The following is a 16,076-nucleotide window of genomic DNA, read 5'->3' as shown; positions in this document are numbered from 1 at the left end:
AGGAATGGTCCTTGGTCAGGTAAAGGCTCAACAGAGGCCCCATCAAAAACAAACCAAGGCAGGGAGGGGGAGTGTGTTGGATAGAGGGGCATATACGTGGAGGCAGAGGGAGGGAGGAGGGGTTGGGGGGTCTTTGGAGAGGGGGTAAATTGGGAAAGGTTTTACCATGGCAATGTAAATAAAGATGATATTCAATAAAAAAAACACACAAAAATAAACTTAACTCAAAAAATCCACTCTCTTTTTGAAGCATCTAGTGTATTGGGACATTCTTCCTTTTAAAGATAGTCTATCCTAGTCTCTTCCCTGAGCTGTTGCAGACGGCTTTACTGTGTTTCACTGGGTCTTTACTTTGTAGTTTAACTCCAAGCCAAACAGCTTGAGAATGCAGCAAATGTTTTAAGGGAAACTGGGCTTGTTTTTAGAGAATTTTCAATTTCAAATTTGTCTTTCCAACCACCACAAACTCTGTTGGATTCTCTGTTCTTTTGCAGAAAACCTACACTGGGTAAAACCTGTATTTATATTCTCTGCCCTCAAGAAAAATCAATTACAGAGGATTAACACGACTTTCAACTATTCTCTGTTTGTTTCTGTCTTCACCTCACCAGCTCTGCAACGATTTAAGCAGTATTTATTTATTTATTTATTTGGCCATTTTTCAAGTTCTTTTACTGCCTGTGAGAGATCTGACTTGCTTCAAACCCACCTTATTTCCAGCATTCAAGTCTTTTGAGAGGAAAAATAACTCACAGAGAAAGTTCTGGGAATGAATGCTCTCAAGTTTCTATAGAAATGGGTTGAAAGAAACTAGAAGTGATAAATGACCATTCAAAGGTTGCCAGAGTGGCTCTGGGTAGTAGGTAGAGAAGAGCCAGAGGAAGGGGGACCTTTGGAGTTGTGAAGGAGGTCTAGTTTAGCTCCATTCCTACCTAAGCTACCCCCTCCAAGGTTGGCTGTATGGCTCAAGCCATGCCAACAAATGACCTCTGCTAAAAAATATGTGTTGAATTAATAAGGGATAAAATAGATGAGAAGAATGACCCTCAGAACATTAATGTTTAACTAACAGTAGAAACAATCACCATCTCCTTCTGGCATTAGAACAGAATCTAAGTCTTAAACTTTATAAAGCACTCACTGAGAGAGATGAAACCACTATCCAAGACAGTGATGGCCATTGGCCATATATTGAGACAGAAGATGAAGGTAACAGAAGGATGTGGGGAGATAGTCACGTACCACCTAGAAACATTAGGAGAAATTCAGAAGAGCGACCAGAGTGACACTCTTCTTAGAACACCCCTTCTTTGTGTTCTGTGTACCTCCTAGGTACTGTACTCCGACGGACAACCAACTGATTTGGATAGAGGGACTCATGAGGCTTGGGATGTCCTACACGTTTTGGTGACTACATTAGAGTGTCATGGTTGGAGATCTTACCTGTGAATTCCTGGCCCCTGAGGCTTCAATGTTGCTCCTGTCAAAGTTGCTATGTGGTTTATAGAAAATGCCTTTATACACAGATGCACATGCTTACTGTGAGAGAAGTCTGCAGGATATGGGGGCACCAAGAGAGTCCAGGATGCTAGGGATGAAGCTTAGAGTTAGAAAAAACCCATGGCAGTAGCCTATAGAAGGGCCTTCTCAGTAAAGCTTTGGTAGAACACTTTTTCCCAGTTCATCGAACCTTTTCCCTTTAAATAATAATTTTGGAATGGATTTTCTATTTCCACTAATGCCCTGCCATGGGTGCCATCCCTGCCACTACAGTGGATACCTCTGAGATTTCCTGAGTTCTCAAATGACAGTGGTCTCTCCTTTAAGACTCTTCCTCCCTCCCCAGGACCCTGTGCCACTCCCCACCCTCTGCACTTCATTTTCTGACTGTCATGCACCTTCTACTAGATGCCAAGGTTCACGCTTGAGAAGGTCGGCTCTCCTCTTGCTTCCCATGGTTCTCTGCACTTTGCAGGACTCAGAGCACAGCAGGTATCTGAGAGTATTTATGTAAATAATGCATCATAGTTCACACCACTAATTCTACCTTTGAAAGGTTGCACTATTTTTCTGATAAGCACTCCATCCCAGTTACAGTTCTAGGCCAGGCTCCTTATGATAGGCTTGCAGAGCAGGTACATAGATCCATTCAGCAGTGAGAAAAACTAATGCTCAGAGAAGGTAACTGATTTGTTCAAGGTGATGGGGCAAGCAGTGGAGGGTGTGATGGTGGCTTCACACTTCTTTGCCTCTGGCACCCAGTCTGTTTAAAAGACTTATTCATGGATGTAACAATCTTCGTTCTATTTTAAGTTTCCCGTGCCCCTTAGTTCTCTTTTCTAGGATCTAAAAATGAGCAGACGCACATTAGTGAAGGAAATGGCTTCGGAAACCTTGAGAACACCAGTTGATCCATTCTCCCCTTCCCAACCTTGCTGGCAAAAAAAAAAAAAAAAAAAGCTCCCAGCTCCCAGTGGCACTCTCCTTTTTGACGTGCCATTTTGTTTGTTCTTGTTAATTCCTCTCAAATGTTCTTTCCTTTATAATCTCCTTCCCTGTTGGTGATAGTTGGCATAGCTCACATCTGTTGAAATATCGGCCCTACCCAGGGAAGTAGCCAAATAAGCTGCAGTGCTCCGAGTAACCATAAAGTTGGGAGAGCAATAAAAGGATGGAAATGCCTTGGGGTGGAGACAGCTTCTTCAAATCCCTCCCTGATTCCTTCACTTTGAACTGGGCGCATCAGGATTCAGGGCATCCTTTTGCCTCTGTGCTGCTCAGCACAACCACATAGGCGCATTCAGGAATAGTTCCCATGGTGAGACTGAATGTTGATTCTGAAGAAAAGGCTGGACTCTGGTTACCAGTTCACTTCTGTGTCTACATTGCTTCTTCCAAATTCATACTGGCAGAAACATTATGATGATGATGATGATGATGAGGAGGAGGAGGAGGAGGAGGAGGAGGAGGAGGAGGAGGAGGAGGAGGAAGAGGAAGAGGTTGCAATGTGTGTGCACATGCATGCTTGCTAGAATGGGTTTCAAAGTCAGTGTCTGTAAGGAGGAGGTGAAAGTATTTTAGTGGATCTCAGTATGAGTTCTCTGAATGCCTATGGTCCCAAATGTTAAGAATATATACACATTAAAAGTAGTTGAGCTTTTGTGATTCTAATAATCTGATGGGAATGATAACAAGTGAACTGTCATTTGAGGAGAGAGATAGAATCTCTTCTGCTTGCTAAGGCAAAAATTAGTGTTTCTCATAAGAGAAATAGACCATCTCTGACCCATCAAAGGACAAGTGCTTTAATGACATCATCTGGGCTCTCAATGCTAGAGTGTCCAATTATCCTGGTTTGCCTAGGATTTTATAGGTCTTAGCCCTAGATGTCCCCTCTTTTGGAAAATCCCCTCAACCTTGTTCCTTGGCCTGTGTGATTTGTTGGCTTCTGTTCCAGCTGTCTGTGAGACAGCAAAGATGACTATTGTCAGCTGCAGTTTTCCATGAGCCCCACCACCAGTGATTTCAGACAAGAAAAAGGGGTTGGATCCTAACAGCATTTGGGAAATGTCTTTGTCTACTTGCCTTGAGTCCGACTGCCTCCAAATTAAGTGCTGATCCAGAGAGACAGGCTATTCATTTATTTGAATGTAGACCATTAGATGGTTACCCAGAGTTAGTAAAGGGAATCCTACTGTAGGCTGTGTGTTATGTAAGGTAGAGTAATTCCCAAAAAGATACTGCAGAGACCACAAAGTGGTATCCATTATACAAAGCTATCTATTCTATACCAATAATTTATAATATAGTTATTACTAAAGTGTTTTAAAGGTAAAATATTCTAAATAATGAAAAGTGGAGAAAATTACTTTTAATGCTTATTGAGAAAATAAACTAAAAAGCATTGAGCTTGACCCTAAGATATAATGATAACAGAAACTGTGAAAATGACTTTGACAAGTACCCTTCAGCCCCTTTATAAACAAAGTCCTTCTAGTACCTCTATCTTGCTATGCCCAACACACAAAGAATGAAGGGCCTTTGGAGCCATGGCATGTGTCTCTCTATATATAGGGGAATCATCTCACTATACAGTTGAAGGGGGAAACTATGGGGCTAAAGAGATGGCTTAGTAGCTAAGAGCCTTCGCTGCTCTTCTAGAGTACCTAAGATAGGTTCCAGCACCCATGTTGCTTGACTCACAACTGCCTGTGACTATAGTTCCAGGTGATCAGGTACCCTCTTCTGGCTTCAGGCTTTAGTGGAGCCCCCACATGTGTAGCATATAATCACATAGGCATAAATAAAAACAAGTCTAAAAAGGAGGATGAGGAGGAGGAGGAAGAAGAGGGGGAGGAGGAGGAGGAGGAGGAGGAGGAGGAGGAGGAGGAGGAGGAGGAAAGTAGTGATCTATGGGGTTTCTTTTATGAAAAAAGGTTTCCAAGAGCCATTTACACCAAATGCCTGCTATACTTGCCCCTAACTTATTGATCCTATTTCACCTCACACCAGTCAGAATGGCCAAGGTCAAAAACTCAGGAGACAGCAGGTGTTGGCGAGGATGTGGAGAAAGAGGAACACTCCTCCACTGCTGGTGGGGCTCTAAGATGGTACAACCACTTTGGAAATCAGTCTGGAGGTTCCTCAGAAAACTGGACATGACACTTCTGGAGGACCCTGCTATACCTCTCCTGGGCATATACCCAAAGGATTCCCCGGCATGCAATAAAGACACATGCTCCATTATGTTCATAGCAGTCTTATTTATAATAGCCAGAAGCTGGAAATAACCCAGATGCCCCTCAAAGGAGGAATGGATACAGAAAATGTGGTATATTTACACAATGGAATACTACTCAGCAATTAGAAACAATGAATTCACAAAATTTTTAGGCAAATGGTTTGGTCTGGAAAATATCATCCTAAGTGAGGTAACCAAGTCACAAAAGAATACACATGGAATGCAATCTCTGATAAGTGGATATTAATTAGCCCAGAAGCCCTGAATACCCAAGGCACAAATTGCATAACAAATGACTCCCATGAAGAAGTATGGAGAAGGTCCTGATCCTGGAAAGGATTGATCTAGCATTGGAGGGGAATATAAGGACAGAGAAAAAGGAGGGAGGTGATTGGAGAATGGATGGAGAGAAGAAGGTTTACGGGATATATGGGGAGGAGGGATCCTGGAAAGGGGAAATCATTTGGAACGTAAACAAAGAATATAGAAAATAAAAATATTAAAAAAAAGAAAAAAGAAATAAGCTCTACTATTCAATTAGCTACAAGAGATAAGCCCTTTTAGATTAAACTAAGCTATCCATGACTGATGATATCACATCTTTCATAGCTGCCTGGTTTGAGACAAGTTAGTGAACTGAAGGAGGAGGTGGAGCCATAAGATTTGAAGAAGGCACATAAATAAACTTGGAAAGTGCTGGGTGGGTATGACCATGCACATCTATAATCTCAGCACTCAGGAGGCCTAGGCAAGAAGATTGACATAAGTTTGAGGTCTGGGTACCTAGACTACAAAGTAAGAACTTGAAAGGAGGGACAAGGAGGAAGAGGAGATGGAGGAGGAAGAAGAGGAGGAGAAGGAGGAGGAAGAGGAGGATAGGGAGGAGGAGAAGAGGGAGGTGAAGAAAGTAGCCGGCTAGACTAAAGTGGTAGAAGCAAAGTTACGAGGGTTTTTCAGATTCCACGCATGGGATGTGGGACCCTCAAGCATGCTGGAACCTATGGTCAATTTACTCCTTGCTGTTTTCCCACACAAGCAAAGACTGAATATGAAATCTAGGTCAGTTCTATTGGAAAAAGACTAATTCTCAGGAACAGAATAATTGAAGGATAGGAATAGTATCCTGTGGTCTATCTAGGGATGACTGATCTAGACAAGATCCTTCTCAAAGCTGACAACACAAATGCCCCTCTCTGAGGGACATCACCAGTTCCTCAGACAGTGTGAAAAATCAATGGCTCTAACAGCCACCACTGAGAAGTGCCAGCAACTATGGGCTGACTTCATGTTTGGCTGGCTCAAAGCTGGCCCTGGCTCAATCATCTTTCAAAACTATTGGTTTAGGGCACTGGCTTAAGATCTGCTATGAAAGCTAACAGAAGCATTAGTTGGGTTTGGGCAGATTTTCTTTGAGCTTTGAAAGGTAAATGCTCACTGAAGATTCAATGGAAGGTTGTAGCACCTTTTCGGGTCCTGCTCACCCACCAACATTATCTGTCTCAGCTGTGTTTACTCTACTGTCTAACATTTTATCTAATTTTCTTATGCATCTGTTAACTCACAAACATTAAGTGTAAGCCCACAAAGGATCTCTGAAGACTCTTCTCTTTGCTATATCCCTGGCATTTAGAACAATGCCCAGTTCCTATGCACTGTGTCATAATCAACATGGTCACTTAATGAAAGCATAATAAGACCAGAAGTTTATGAGGGAGGGAATCATGTCCACCTGTGTTTGACAGCAAGAACTATCCTAACATACCCTGCTGGGATACTCTTCTTCACAAAGCCTATTGCAACCTGACAGATGACACCTCTTCAAGAACATCCATCCAACAGTGATCTGTCTAACCTCAGACTGATATCTCCATTGTTATTGATCCTTCAACACTATTGGGACAATGGTTGTGTTCAAATGAACTTATGTGACTTCCTCACTGTGCCTCCCAATATTTCCCTTTGCCTCGTCCTTTCCCATCACAGACATGTCCTGTATGGCAGCTTGGCCTGTTCATCCCAAATAGTTATCATTTTTTATTATAGAGAAATTCTTTGGTATTTAACCCATAGTCAAGAAATATTTCTGAAATAACTAATAAAATTACTCTATGCAAACAGAGGACAGAAAGTGCTCAACCCATATTCAACGCTTGAAAGTGTTATTTACTGAAGTTTGACAACATAGAAAAATGCATTGTGAGTTTTCAAAGTTAAAGCTCACAAAATGGGCCTTCCTTTTCATAATCATTTAAAACTAAGGCAGAATCTCAACCCCAGCACTCTCTGCTGCCCACAGCTTCGTTTCTTCTAGGTCCAGACCATTTAGTTCTCCCTTCGCCTTCAGCTCTGCTGCAGACTGTCACCAGGTGAGCTTCTAAGTAAGAACATGGAGAAATTCCAGAAAGGCAAAGGTGACTTGTTTTGTTTATGAAGACTGAAGATGCAAATCAGTGGCCTATAAATACACTTTGATAAGGAGGAAGGCTCCTGATCTTGTTTGTGCTTTCAGATGTTTGCAGACCTTAGAGCACAGTAGAAAATAATAAAAATGAAGCCATGCTCTCTGTGTTAGCACAAACTTACCCTTTCTCTTCTGAGATGATCTTGCAATCCACTTGGTTTGCAGTCCCTGGCACTGTACTGATTCTGCTGTATAAGTGAGGATTCTTTGGGGCTCCCTTTCTGTCCTATGTACTCCTCTTCCCAAAATAGCACAGTTAGATATCAAGCTGGAAGGAAGTTTTGCCCTTATCAAAACCTTAAACATCAGTAAATTGATTTACACATGGTCTCTTCACCCAGCTGCCCAGAAGACACGGAGAGAAGATAAGGTGTTTAGAGAAAAATCTAGAAGTTTTCAATATTAACCATACATTTTGCCTAAGAAGCAGACGGAACATCAGATGTTTCTGGTGTGGAAGAAGTGCCAAAGACTGATGAAAGGATCCAATCCCCTGAAGCTAGAGTGGCTTCTGCCACTAGGAAGAAAGAGTCAGTTCTTTGGGAACAAGATGAAGAAGTTGGCCTGGAGTGATGCTGCAGGAACAATACTATGGGATTTCTTAGGGGCCCTACCACCTTCTGTGTGACCATTTCATACCACACTTGTAGGAGGTCCTAAGGTATAGTTGAGGTTAGCCTCTTTGTCGTTCAATTGTTTGTTCCAGTTGGGCTTTTATATAGTTCCTATATATGAATAGATGACCTTCTCTGTGGAAAGCAGTAGCCAAGGAGAATTGGCAGTTTCTGTCTTACCGAGGATCACTCTGTACAACTTGAGTCTATCACAGAGAAGATAATAACTCAGTTACTCATTCACTCGCATAGATTTGTAGGGCCAGGGCTAGATGGAAGAGACAGCAATAACAGTAATGAAATGATGACCATATGTGCTCTCTCAAATGTTTCACTAATGAGTTGATTTGATTTTTATGTTTTCCCACAAGACTATTTTTTTTCATATTGTACAATGGAGAAAACTGAGTCTGAGTAATTAGACCATAGGCTCCATACCTGTTGTGTAGAAATAAAACTGTAATCTAGTCTGCATTTGCGATTTTAAATATATTTGAATAGTTAGAAAGTGTGTGTGTGTGTGTGTGTGTGTGTGTGTGCATGTGTGTGCAGAGACCATATTGATAGGAATGGAACTCGAGTTTTCTGGAAGAACAACAAATGCTCTTAACCACCAAGCCCTCTCTTCAGTGCGTGTCTGTTTCTAACCACCAGACATACATATTTGAGTAATACCCAATACTCAAATTCATATCCTGCTGAGAAAAGAGATATGAGCATACACACACACACACACACACACACACACACACAGTGTTACAATGTTGATTGATTTTAGCCTTTGTGATTGTCCTAGCATGAAAAGTGTTGTCTAAAACATTACATTATCACTAAGCACCTTGTATATGTTCAGCAACAGCCTTTCTAAACTGAGAGGTAGATGTGTCCTATACATTGCAGCATATACAACTATGCCAGGTGCCAGAAGCACATACCCTTGCAGTAAAATCAGAAAATGATTCTTGGCATTTGTCTTTCAAATGCCAACTGGGCAACAAGGCTGTGCTGAGGTGAGACCACTGCTCTTTGTGGGAATTAAACTGTTAAAGGACAAACATCATGACTTGCTTACTATTTAATTTCCTATTGTTCAACACAACATATTTGTATTTATAAAGCATGTAACCATATAGCATCAGAGTATGAGTTCCCCCATGCTGTGTGTGTGTGGGGGGGTATTTGTAGGTGTGCATTTGTGTGTGCATGCATGCGTATGTGCATGTGTATGCACTGTGCATCTCTCTCTCTCTCTTTCTCTCTCTCTCTCCCTCTCTCTCCCCCTGTCTGTCTGTCTGTCTCTTTATGTGTGGTTAAGCGTGAGGAATGGACATTACCATTTACCCTGTAATGAGCCTGTCCACCTCAAACAATAACATGAGGTGAATGAAGCAGGATGATAGGAAAGCAGGAACCTGGAGTCTTGCTGCAGTTCTTCCTGAGAGTATCTACTGCAGAACTCCATCAGATCCAGCTCTCAGGCATGCCCAAGCCAAGGCTCGGCAGCCAGGTCCCAACAATTGCACCCACGTCAATCGTCCACATCATCACAGTTGATCTATTCCAGAGGGTCAAATAGGCCGATTTCCCACATCCTGTGCTTTCCTTTATTTAAAAGCACCAAATGGCTAGCCCTGTGACACCCCTATGAAAAATTTTCCATGAACTTAGGGGCTCGAACTTTCCTTTATTTAATTTCACCTTAATTGCATCAATTAGGCTCCTTCCATGTTTGCTCAACAAACTCTTTTGTTTCTTTCAGTCAGCTCTGAGCAACAGCTGCCAAATGGCCTCTTTGTTCTGGAAACCTCTTCTAATGGTCTTCACACCAATCCTGTTTGTTTTCCTCAGGGGCTCTCCTAACAAACCTGAAGAAGTGTGGCTATTAAGCCTCAGAGGGCAAACTTGGTTGCCAGCTGCCATTTTCCCTACCCTCAACAAGTTCCCAGAAAAGAAGTAAGGCCTTTCTTCTCTCTGAAGGGAAAATGATCGTTGGGAGAGGCTTCTGCAACCTTCAGGTATCTTGACTTTCCATAGCCCCTCCTTGTGACATCTTCCATTGTGCAGCCTTCAGTATCTCCTGGAACCTTTGCTCTTTCAGGCCATAGAGACATCCCCACAGCTCACCTCCTTGCCTCCAGTGTTGTCCCACTTTTCTGAACTCCCCATAGCTGTCAAAGTTGGGTAATTTTAAGAGAAAGCAGTTAAATCACTCCATTGCTCCCACCCCTGTACTTAAACCTTCCTTACCTTGTCTCAGAATTCAGGGAGTTTCACTTACTCCTATGCTTGCTGCCTTGGGTTCTTCAGCGTTGACTCTCTCTCCATCCTAGCAACCCATTTGACCAAAACATTTGTCATTAAGTCCCCTGCCTCCTCCTGTTTGGAAACTTTTCTTTCAGAAAGGGTTGAGGTTATTTTCCCTGTCTCCTCAGAACTGGGATGTTTGATTATTATGATCCAGAAGAAGTATGCTCAAAATCTTCCAACTCTAGAGTGTAAGAGGCTCACTGATTTCTATCCAAGCCTTTTGCCTTTTGGAATATTCTTTTTGAAATTTTGCTCTAGGGGCTACTGGAAGCCAGATAAGAAACCTAGTTATCCAGACATTGTCATATTATAGGAAATTTAAGTCGTGGAAAAGCCATAAAGAGCCTGGAGGGAGGAAAGGGGGAGAGAGAGAGAGAGAGAGAGAGAGAGAGAGAGAGAGAGAGCGAGAGAGCAATGAATACCATGAATACCATGGCATTGAAGTCATCCATAGAGAAGCCATCTTGAAATGAACATTCAGCTCCAGCCACGCCAGTTGACACCAAACTAATGAGATGAACAAACCCAGGCAAACTCTTCCCCATTCCTTATGCATCATGAGGTATATTTCAAATGTAGCAACAGATAAGCAAGAAAACATTTCCTCAAGCAAGTCTTTTAGATCTTCCTAAAGCCCATTTAAGACTATTGTTCTTATTTCCATCTCGACTCCTTACGTCTTCTACTTTCTGTGTCTGCTGTAACTTTTCCACTATTCCCTCTTATTTTTTCCTTAAAAATCAAATCAGCAGTCACATTGGATAGAATTATTTTTGTTATTATTATGTCTGCATGATGATTTCCTTGTATGAGTCACTGAACAAGTACTAAGTTCTGAAGAGCCAAGCACAGAGACGTCAATGGCAAAGTATATTCCTGCAGTGCTGATGGTTCTCTTCTCTGTCAGTGGCCTTTCATCCCCTTGGAAATGGCTCCTATTTTCATCTGATGATAAGCTCTCCAGAGCAGAGGTTGTCTGATTCTTTCATATTCTTGGGATCTAGTACAGTGCTGGTACACAGCAGGTGCTCAATAAATTCCAACCCAATGAATAAGTGAACTATGTCTTTGAGTTGGTGTTTATATGACCAGTTGCTTTTATATTTAATTGAGTTCCTCCAAGTTGATCTTTGTAAATTTCATCTTCCTTAAGAGTGTGCAATGGCCAAAATATACAGAGGGTAATGCTGCCTGATCACTAATGGCCTGGCTTGAGTACTCTACAAATTCAAATGTACCAAGCATGAGCAGTAGGGATGTTCCACAGAAGGAACTGCTCAAGGAGTCCTTGCATGCTGTTGGTGAGAGACAGAGCTAGAGGGTACAACTTACACATCTGGGCTTCTTACAAGCACCTGCCATGAACTCAGTCGCCCTGTCTCGGCCCTGGAGATAGCAAGCAAATGAAGCGATGGGGAGGAGGCAAAACTTCTATGGTTTTTGTTTCGATTTGAATATATCAAGTAATCTAGCAAACAAACTAGTTCTTAAAAACAAAGCAATGTGCACTTGCCTGAGGCTGGGTTAAAAAAAAAAAAGATTTATTGAGACTGAAACAAAACAAAACAAAACACCAAATACCCTCTCTGTGTTTCCAGGAAGCTGCCTGTGGGGCCATTTTCCTGTACTCTTTACTAACCCTAGCTAAGGAGTCATGTGGGGGATCTGGCAGCTTGTTAATATGGCTCAGATAAGACCTGAGAGCATGGAGAAATAATATGTACTTAGCCACTAATTCACCAAGGGGTGACTTTCCTTTACCCCGAGACACTTGGCAATGATCGGAGGTGGTTTTGGTCATCCCATTGGGATATGGAAGGAGAGATATGAAAATTAAGGATTCATGACAATGCCACTGCTGAATGTCACACAGTGAACAGAGCTACCCCACTACAAAGAATCATCCATTCCAATGTTACAAACTGTTTCCTCAACCTTGGTTCATTGAGAAACACATTATTGATTTGGTAGCTCTGGAGCGAGGCCCAAGGAGATGCATTTTAACAGCTGCTGATGCTGCTTCTTGGATCATTTGGAACTGCTCCTCTATCATACCTCTTCTTGACACAGCAGAAGCTGAGTGTGGTCACCTGTGCCTGAAGCATGATGGGAAGGTTAAGGTAGTGAGTCTCCATGCAGTTCTTCTGGAAGGCCTTTCTGCCACTCAACAAGAATCTTTTGCTTGGGTCAATGAACTTCATTTTAACTCAGCCTAAGTGTTTACTGGGGAGGAACTGAGAAACAAGAAAGCATGTTTGGAGAAAAAATGAACCTGAACCAGGAACGGAAATTAGCTACTATTAGGATCACTTTTTTGGCATGTCTTACAGAAAGACTTGGAGAGCAGGTGACAAAGGCTCTGATTCTCTGGACGGGCAGCTAGACCAACAAAAGTTCAATTAGTAAGTCTTGGCAAATAATGACAACAAACAGTTTGGCAATAATAAATTAAGGTCATGCTTGGCTCCTATCCAGGCTCGATACTGTATCTCTGCCAGGCTTTGTGAAAGAGTGGCTTTGAAAGCTTCTGAAAAGGGTCCATTTTTTCAAAAAAACAATCCCTGCTTTTGTTCGAAGCCTTCCTCAGCTTCTCTGAGCTCTTCTTCACCTGTCACAATGGGCTCTCCCAGCAGTGCAGGGCTTTGTTGGCCCAATACTTGGCTGGTTCAGTTCTTCCCAACATGACTTCCTGAGATGTCCACTCCCCATTTCTGCTGCCACCTGTAGAGGACATGCATGGGTAGAACTTATAGGCTGGGAGACTGAAGAAGATGAGCTTTCTACCTTAAAATTCCCATTTCTAAGAAAAAAGAGAACAAAGGTCACACACACTTGGAGACACAGCTTCATTTGATCATGGTTTCGGGATGAGGGAGTTTAAACGTTTATATAGCATAGAGAGGGATTCACATCCCTTAAGGTTATTGGAGCCTGTTCCTCCCCTCTTCCCCCTAGAATTCAGACAACAGTATTCATGGGGATAACATTATCTAATATTTATTGAATTCTTCTGACATACCAGATATTACTCTTAATATTTTGAATTTGTTTTATTTATTTTCTTAAAGCCTAAGAGACAGACATTTTATCATTCATATTTTACAAGTGAGCAAATAGAGACAAAGAATAATAAAATTACTTGAAGCTGGGTCCAGGTGGTTGTGTTTAGGCAAACACATTGCTGTATATGAACTCTTGTAAGCGTTGGGTGAAATATGGCTTCTTCTTTCCAGCCCTGCTTGGGCAGCAGGCTTTGATGATTTGCAGGAAAGAAATCATGTATGAATCACTCTTAGGCACAGTGAGTTGTACATTTCTCAAGAGAAAGAAGAGTCCATCCTCCTGCAAAAGAAAGGATGGAACAAAAGTAGGAAACATGGACAGGGGGAGATCTAGTTTAATATTTTTCTGAAGTTCAATCTCATGGGTGACTTTGGTTTTGACTTCAGTGATCCAGACACAACTCACCTGCCTCCCCAGGGTCTAAAAGAGTCAGAAGAGATTCCAGGCGTTTAGCAGGTGCAAGGGTACACAGTAGATGATAGAGGGAGACTAGAACTTGGTATACCCACCAGTGCCTGTGCTCTTGCTATTGCCCAACTCACACACAGGCTGCCCATGGCATAAGCCATGACCCAGTGAATTTGGTAAAGTTCACAAAGTTGGAAGAATTTCAACATCCAAAGAAATAATTGAGTCTCCTTTCAGGAAAGCTAGAATGAGGGCAAGAGAGTTCATAGGTGCTTCCTGTATCTTTGTGAGATGTATACCATCTCAGCATTACCTAACCATTCAGCTCACAATGAGTCATACAGAGACCCATGCACTGCTATAGGTTATAGAGTCTAATAAGATAGTGTTATATAGGCAGAAGTCCTAATGTCAAAGGGGCTGGCTGAGCAGTTCCTATAGCACACATAGAGTTAGGATATTAACACATAGTATTTAGTTAATATTGAAGTTAAATGTCAGGTGATCAGGAATGTCATATCAGATAGGCATGACTTCATTTCACAGACAAAGGGACATCACTGGAACTTTCACGGTAGATTTTGATATGAACAGTGTTTTTCTTTGACATTAACAACATGGTAGGTGTCCAGATTTTAGAGGCTGATACCAGATGGAAGGAAAAGAAGACCAGAAGATTATGGACCAATCCAAACACAAACTCATTCTGTGGCACAACAATTGTGCTTCTGGGATTTATTAAAGAGAAATCAGAACATAATGAAGTCCTTAAAAATAAGGCTGCTTGCAAATAAAACCCAAATAATGTCTATAAGTAGGATAATAGATGAGCAAATGATGGATTGTTAATGTGATGGACTACATACAGTTCAGTAGTATTAAACAGTAAATGGCTGGTGCATGAAAATACCTTGCTGAAGTTTCATGAGGGAGGAAGCACGTTATGATATTGGCAGTTCTAGAACCTGAAGGACATGTACATGGGCATTAATTTCATAATTCTGTTTATTTTATTCACATTTGAAAATTTCCACAATATAAAGTATTAATCACAAGCTTGGGCCAGGATATTGGGAAGAGAAAAACCATGACAGATAAAAGACATTGCAGGCATGGACTTCAAGCATCTGGGTAACTGCTAGGGTACAGAGTGCTATTTTTTTTTCAAAATATAAGCCCTTTATTGTCCTCAAAGAGCCCAAATTGTACTTGTGATTAGGATCTTGTTTCTGGATATAGGAAACTGAGGCCTCATTTGTCAGCCTGTTGCACGGTTGCCTTTTCAGACACATAGATTCCATCCAAAAACTTCCTGATGTCCTTGCTTTTAACTGTTGTGGCTTGCTGAATAAGAGCCAATGAATTTGAAACAAGTTCAATATCATTTCCTTCAAGGATTAATTCATTCTTCTGGGCTTGAGAGACAGAACAAGCAACACCTGTCCTCATCTGAACCCTGCAGATGTATTTCTCACTCAAGAAATTTCAGATTTCAACCAAAGAGCCATTCTCCTGAATAACGACGCTGCTGGGGAAAGAAGCACACATAGACCTCATCTTGTAATAGAAGCCCAGTGTAGCATCCTTGTCATGTTCTGAACATGACTGCAGATGGTTCTGACAGTGGCCAGTTCCTCTCTGTTACCCCACCATTTGTCAACCCGGAGCCTTTTTTAATTCTTTCCAAGAAGACTCAGCTCTACATGGATGTGATTGAAGTCCCTCCACAGAGTTCCCCTGGGGCCCTTCACAATGACTGTGCGCCCCTTCAGAGTGATGTTGACATTTTCAGGAATGTCAGCAGTCTGACTGCTAAGAGAATGGTCTTCATACTCACAGTAGATGGGGCAAAAAGAGCCAGAGTGCTATTGTTAAAGACTGTGAAGATAACATATTGCAGTAGCAGTGCCGTTAAGAAAACCAGAAGCATGTTTTGAAGGGAAAGGGAATGGGTTCTGTGTGAGGTACTATATGGGTTTTGAAATTAGATTTGGGGTGGGGAGATGTGACACCCAGCAAGGAGACAGAAAGGAAAAAGGATAAAGTTCCTCCTTGAGAGTCCTGTTGATTAAGGCATACATTTTTTAGTCTCTGAAATCAATTATTCTATAGAATAATAGCTCACTAGGCTAAGGTCAAGGGTCACATAAAATAGGAGTCATAACATACCAAGCCAAGTTCTCGTCACAGAAGCTGAAACCTAGCTTACCTCAGATCTACTTGAAGAAGACTCCATAACTCAGATGGAAACCATGACCACAGGTGCTTTTGGAGCCTAAGAACTTCCTAGATCCTATGGGATTTCAGCACCTCAATTGGGGTAGTAGTCATATAATTATAGACTTCTAGAGATATATTGAATCCTAAATTAGATTCCAGGGGATGATTGCTAGTCACCTAGTATGTTAAAGATACGAGATTATAGAGTATGGAGGAAATCAATCCTGAGAAATGAAAATACCAGTAACGTATTCTACAAATT

At 41.7% G+C, this 16,076-nt stretch overlaps 1 pseudogene; it reads right to left on the bottom strand.

Moving 5' to 3' along the window:
• Window positions 1-14,845: 14,845 nt before the first annotated feature.
• On the bottom strand, window positions 14,846-15,830 carry LOC127684870 (60S ribosomal protein L9-like; annotated as a pseudogene).
• Window positions 15,831-16,076: the final 246 nt, after the last annotated feature.

The sequence above is a fragment of the Apodemus sylvaticus genome, chromosome 5, assembly GCF_947179515.1.
Source record: "Apodemus sylvaticus chromosome 5, mApoSyl1.1, whole genome shotgun sequence".
Lineage (NCBI taxonomy): Eukaryota > Metazoa > Chordata > Mammalia > Rodentia > Muridae > Apodemus > Apodemus sylvaticus.
This window is presented reverse-complemented; position numbering and strand designations above follow the sequence as displayed.